Here is a 5,224-nt window from a genome sequence, read left to right on the forward strand (position 1 = left end):
ACCTTTCACATCCCTGATCTAAATGGAAACTGTGGAAATTAAAGAAGGTAAGCTAAAATAATGAATATTCACATTTTCTTATTACTATTATTTATCTTGCTTCAAAATCAGAATTGCCGCAACACGAACTTTGTTTTCCTTTTTTTCCCTCTTAATTCTAAGGCTGCAGAATTTACACTTACAAGGAAATACTTTACTATTAATTTTGCATATTTAAGACATTCTTCAACATCACCCTTCTTGAACCAACAGCAAAAGTGCAGATTCTTGTCCTGTTGATGGACTAGTCTCAGCATGGGGAAGTGGTAGTGGTGACAATTTATCTCACATGTGTCTCCTTCTCAGTCAGGATAGTGAGTTTTCATGTCCTCTACAAGGAGAGCAACCTCAAATCCCAGCTGGTGGAGCAGTAGCAGCAAATGGAAACAATATGATTACAGATGCCTCACAAGAATTGGTCATCCAGATCTATGCCACAGAGAATAATAGCAATCTGCTTAACAAGGTTGTTGAATATGGATTACTACGTGGGAAGCCTTTCACACTTGAAGTATATTACAAAAACATTTATTGTGAAATGCTTTTAGACATGTGTTAAATTTAATGGGCCACAACTTTTGTGGTTGTTGTAATAGACTTAATAGATGGCTACAGAACAAAAATGATTCCTGAAGCTGGGGGGAAGTTGCAGAAACAGCTTTATTGCATTGTTGTTGTTGTGATTGTTATTATACAGTAAACGCACCATGGATTGTTAGCTTGGAGGACAGTTCTTCAGCTGTTGTGTGCTTCAGTCATGCAGAGCCTTAATCTTGATATGGGGCAGAGGATTTGCAAGACCTGTGGGACTGTCATAAAAAATGTCAATTGTCTGTCAGTCAATCAATCATCTTATGGCTGAGTTATATTATGTCATGTTTTCCCATCACCTCATTTCCATGTCAGGAGATGTTGCCAGCTGTTGAATGCAGAGAGAAAAAGAGGCTGGTGGTAGCAACTAAGAAGGTCGGGGCAAAAGACTTTCTCAGAAAGTGGGCACAGTGTTGTGGGGAGACGCCTTGGTGGCCCATCCGGGGGCCAGGAGGCCAGTCTCCTTTCCCGAGTAGGTTGAGGGTGAAAGCGAAGGAAAGCTGGTAGCGGCGATGGGAACAAACCCTTGCATTGTTCCTGCGCTCCTTCAAAGCTGGCCCATCGGCGCCCGCCGCCCAGTCGAGGGAAGAAGCTGCCTTTAAGCGCACCTTGACCTTGCTGGCGGGGGACGGATCCCTCCACTTGTCCAACACGTCTCCTGCCAGGGAGAGGCATTGAAAGAGCCGAGAGCCAGAGCGCGCCGAGGAAAGGGCCTGAAAAGGCAGCTTAGGGCCTCCCGCGGCGAGGAGCGAGGGATTAGGAGGGGCCTTTGGGGAAAGAAGGCAGACTGGCAAGCGGGGAGGGAGGACGGAAGAGCCACGCTAAGGCGGAGGTGCGGGCTGCCTTTACCCGGGGGGGGGGGCTGCTCCAGCCCCTTGCGCTGGGGAGGCCCACATACAGTACGTCGTCCTCTGTCGGAACTCCCTTGCAATTACGCACGGATCGTATCCGAGGGAGGCAGAGGACACGTACTCAGCGCTTCTTCGCTCTGGTTTCCTGCACGGATGGGATCTATCCAGCTCACGGTGTGCGGCGGGACACGGAGCCTTTGCCTTCCTTTGTTCAGAAGGCTGAGGCTGTTGGTGGCCTCTAATGTTGGGGAAACGTCAGCGAGCTGCTCCGGTGCGGCGGGGGCGGGATAGATAGCAGCTGGTCGCCCCACTTGGGGGAAAAATACGCGCTCCTCTTAACTATGGCTAGTGCATTTCCTTGCCATCTGGCAAATTGTGGGTTTGCCCAAAACGCTTGTATTCTTCCCCCCCACTCCAAAAAAGTTAAGATAACTTGAACAGTAAAATAGCCGTTAAAGGTAGGATTATCGTGAAACAACCAGAAGAGGGCTTTGATTGAATCAATGGAGAGAATGCTGGGTGCTTAATCTGCCAAACCAATGGCAGCCCAAAGAGCCATGCCTTGCAGAGTTTTTCTGTTCTCCAAACCGACCTGTTACCTTCCAGCTATAGGAGCCTATGGAAGTTGAAATCCCTCCCATCTGGGAGCCACTGGGTTGGGGAAAGCCAAACAGTAGTGTGCCATAAATCCTACACATAATACATTTGTTAGTGAACAAAAGTAAAGTATTGGCTAGGTTAACAGGTACTGGGGTAATAAGATGTAATTATAACTACCAACTCATGATTTTGAAAAAGGCCTAAGTCATGCTTTCTCATCTATTACCCTTCAGATGCTTTGGACTTCAATTCCGATAATCCCCAGGGTGCATGCAGGCTTGGATATGGATGTGTGGACAGAAGTTTCACGCATGTGGAGGAACCAAGCTGGAGAAAGCAGGACTGCACAAACCATGGGAAAGAGATTTAACAACAGCTATTAACAAGTGATAACTAAAAAAAAACAATCTTTAAACTGAGAGTCGTATATCTTGGATGATCATGTACTAGTTATCACATTGCAAGTAAAACCTTGGTTAATTAGTGTCTACCTCAATTTTACTCCATTGTGTGTGGCCTCTTAATCAAGTTTCATGGCTTATTGTACCTTCTATGCCTCAAATAGCTATTGTTTCTGTTTCTGGCAACTGGACTGCTTGTCATAGATTGCAATCCTGGTTTCTAGTTCCTAAAAGCCAAAATGGCAATTGTTTGGGGTTTGGAGAACACAGTAAATCACAAAGTTTGGTTAAAGAACCACTTGTGACTAGGATGGGGTGGAGAGTAAAATAGCACTGTACACATATTCTAAGAGCCAGTTTGGTGTAGAGGTTAAGGCATCAGGCTAGAAACCAGGAGGCCATGACTTCTAGTCCCACCTTAGGCACGAAGCCAGCTGGGTAACCTTGGGCTAGTCACACTCTTTTAACCCTAGGAAGGAGGCAATGGCAAATCACTTCTGAAAAACTTTGCCAAGAAAACTGCAGGGGCTATTCCAGGTAATTGCCAGGAGTCAATGCTGACTCAAAGGCAGAAAGAAATATATACACATACTCTGATGTGTTGAGTGATAATAACCTAAACCTACCAACCTATACCAACTGTGGAGAGCATTACTGAACTCTGCTTACTGTTGATTAAAAAGTTGGCAAGGAATCTGACAGGGAAGCTGCTAGATAAAGAGATTGGATTTCCCCCATAAAGATCCCATACCTCTATATCACACTATTCCTGTTCACAGTAAGCAACGTAATATAAAGTTCAGAAAAGACTTAGTGACTTTCACTGCCTAGCATACCTTCAGGCAATTAAAGCTTTCATTTCACCCTTCTTAGGAAGAGTTTTCTAAGGATTATTTTTTTAAAAATCCATATAGGACATTGGGAGGGGGGGAGAGCTGTGTTGCTGGTTAATATTTCAAAAATAAGATCCACTTGGTGTCTGTACCCCAATGAGCCATCTTCCTTTAATAATAAAATTAATAATAGCACCAGCTAAGGAAAAAACATGTTTTCCTAGCACTGTTAAAATACTGCAATGTATTGCAAAGTTTTTTAAAAAAAATTTACTGCAAGAAATGAGTTCTAACTATCCAATTGCTAAACAAGGAAAATAGAGAAAGAAAGGGGGTACTCCAATTTCAAGTTGACTCTGTGTGTGTGTGTGTGTGTGTGTATGCCTTCAAGTCAGTGTTAACTCTGTGCAGTTTTCCTGGCAAGATTTTCAGAAGTGGTTTGCTATTGCCTTTTTCCTAAAGCTGAGAGTGACTGGCCAAGGTCACCCAGCTGGCTTTCATGCCTAAAGCAGGACTAGAACTCACAGTCTTCTAGTTTTTAGCCTGGTGCCTTTAACCACTACACCAAACAAGTTGATCTACAAGGTCTTCAAATGTTCTAGTTAGGGCAATAAAATTGGTGCAACCATTTTGTTTAAATGATTAGATGTCTATACAGTACAGTATGTCTTTAACAGCAAGTAAAAATCAGTCACTGAAATTTGCCTGAACACTGCAATTTTTAAAAACATTTTGACTATATTACTTTAAAATAAATAAATACAGTAAACTTTACATGTATCATATTATATAAATACAAAGGGAGGGGATCCTGAATCCAGGAGATTTCATAACAGCAATTAACAAGATTAACTGCTTTTTAAAGTTAACATTAATATTATTACTATGGATTGGTTCTAGCTGCTAATGCTTGGTTTTAATTGGAACATCCTGCTAAGGTTTTTTATTTCCTATATGTAATCTTATGAACCCAGACATAAATTAGAACTTTTGAACTTAAAAAGGTTTAACTTCATTAAAACTAAAGCATGTCCCACTGATTATAATGGGTCTATTCTAAATATGAATAAATTTAGATTCAAATGTATGTATAGTATTAAAGTATATAATCAATAGTTATTTGAGGGTATTTTGCTACTCACTGATCTGAGTCATGTAATATACCTCACTCAGTGAACCTTTAACATTGTCATGTTAAATCTTTAACATTTAAAACCTTTAACACTGTCATGCTAAATCAGGCTAAGATCTGAGGCACACAATCATAACTAGGTGCATGTCGTCTTTGCGTAGGGGCCATGCTAATCTTCTCTGTATCATTCTAATTTTAGTATATGTGCTGCCGAAGTGTACAAACTACATACCAATTATGCATTTGTAATAACTCACAGGTGGAAGATTTCAGCCATTACTTATTATTTGGCAAATTATATCAGGAACCTAGAGCTAGATTCATCATGCCTTGGTTAATCCAACTGAATCATTCTTGTTTAGAAGAAAAAAAATCTACTTTCTGTTGACTGATGTTGATGAACATGTAACTAAACAAGTTGCATTGTTTGCAATGGCTGCAAGGAAGATACGGAAGCAGGTGTTGACCAATTTTGCTAAAACCTACCATTGCAAATAAATGTAACTAACTATATAACTAGGTCACTTTTTAAAGGAAGAAGCCTCACTTAACTACCTCTAATCCTGCTTGATATCCAGATAGTGGTGTGGAGGCTTCAGTATATTAAAGCTCTCCTTCTCATTAGCTAGATGGCTTACAGTGGTGTGGGTTGGGAATAGCAGACCCTGGTGTTTGGCAATCATGCTCTGAGGACACCAGCCTTTAGTAGGGGGTCCCATAATGCAGCATTGTGCTTTCCAGCACTTCTACAAGTCCAATTCTTTTTTTTTTAAAGGA

General features: G+C 41.6%; 1 non-coding gene across 1 annotated transcript; it reads right to left on the reverse strand.

Moving 5' to 3' along the window:
* Window positions 1–4,558: 4,558 nt before the first annotated feature.
* On the reverse strand, window positions 4,559–4,668 carry LOC134498130 (U6 spliceosomal RNA). Its single transcript, XR_010067997.1, has one exon. It is a non-coding gene; the product is annotated as a U6 spliceosomal RNA (small nuclear RNA).
* Between the last annotated feature and the right edge of the window lie 556 nt (window positions 4,669–5,224).

This window comes from Candoia aspera, chromosome 4 (assembly GCF_035149785.1).
Source record: "Candoia aspera isolate rCanAsp1 chromosome 4, rCanAsp1.hap2, whole genome shotgun sequence".
Taxonomy (NCBI): domain Eukaryota; kingdom Metazoa; phylum Chordata; class Lepidosauria; order Squamata; family Boidae; genus Candoia; species Candoia aspera.